The 1,080-nt window shown below is 36.6% G+C and overlaps 1 long non-coding RNA gene across 1 annotated transcript in view; it reads left to right on the top strand.

Annotated features, from left to right (window-relative positions):
* Positions 1 to 803, top strand: part of LOC107671525 (uncharacterized) — a 19,221-nt gene extending 18,418 nt beyond the window's left edge. Inside the window, exon 3 of the long non-coding RNA XR_001632211.1 lies at positions 684 to 803. This is a non-coding gene — a long non-coding RNA (uncharacterized LOC107671525). The remainder of the gene's footprint in view (positions 1 to 683) is intronic.
* Positions 804 to 1,080: the final 277 nt, after the last annotated feature.

Raw genomic sequence — 1,080 nt, 5'->3', positions numbered from 1 at the left:
TGCCCGTGACGTCTCGCCCATCCATTGGACTGATTACACACGTGGTTCAGAGCCGGTCACGCTGAAGGGCGTTTTCCGATGCAGCGTCTTGTTCCTTCGAGCAACCATGGTTACATGTGTAACCTGAGACGTTTTTAATTTTACGCAAAATGTGATACCCGCAGAGTTATTCTGTCATGTTTTCTCCCTTTCTTTCCAAACCGCGACAGTCTCCCTTCTCTGCAGAATGCGATATATTCGCTCAACCAATCACAGCGCACCATTCCACACACTCTAGACAGTAATGGCGGTGCTTTGAATACACCCGGCATCCTAGTTTTCCTCATCTACTTTGTACTTTGTGATCAACAAACAAACTTAGGGCTGCACGATAAACGTGAGCCTCGCCTCAGCAGTGCAACCTTATACTGTCAATACATGCATTATATACAGTTGCTATATCCACTATTCGCCACTTACTCTAAATGTAATAAAATCTAAATAATACTTGCAATTTGGTGTTTACATAGTTATTTTTGGTGACTGATGTTTTAATCATGTTATTTGTCTGGCATTAATGAAGCATTATTGCCAAGCCCTGGAGTCTATTTGCGGGGGCTCAGCCCTGGACGGCCCTGGCACAATTTAAACCCTGTATATATACATATATATATATATATATACACACACACACACACACACAGTAGTCAACATTTGAAGTGGATCAAAACCTTTCATCAAAGTTGTCCTTAAAACCTAAAAGCGTTCTTGTATTAGGACAACTTTGATTAACTTTTTTGATCCACTTCAAATGTTGACTACTATATATATATATATATATAGGATTGAGCTGAATTAAAATTGCTTTATATTCTGAAATGTAAAATAAACATTTAATGAAATTAATATAAAACATACATTTGTAAATGCACCAGTGTGCAGGCATTTTTTTGTTATTGTTTTACTGTTCAGGTAAGTCTAATATAGTCTACAAAAGAAATCTAATAAAGTAATCAAATGTAAATGAACACTGCATAGTTTTGACTGCATAAAAGCGCTATACAAATAATAAACTTGATTTTTCTATTTATGAATTGATAG

Source organism: Sinocyclocheilus anshuiensis, unplaced genomic scaffold (assembly GCF_001515605.1).
Source record: "Sinocyclocheilus anshuiensis isolate Anshui unplaced genomic scaffold, SAMN03320099.WGS_v1.1 scaffold145, whole genome shotgun sequence".
Taxonomy (NCBI): Eukaryota; Metazoa; Chordata; class Actinopteri; order Cypriniformes; family Cyprinidae; genus Sinocyclocheilus; species Sinocyclocheilus anshuiensis.
This window is presented reverse-complemented; position numbering and strand designations above follow the sequence as displayed.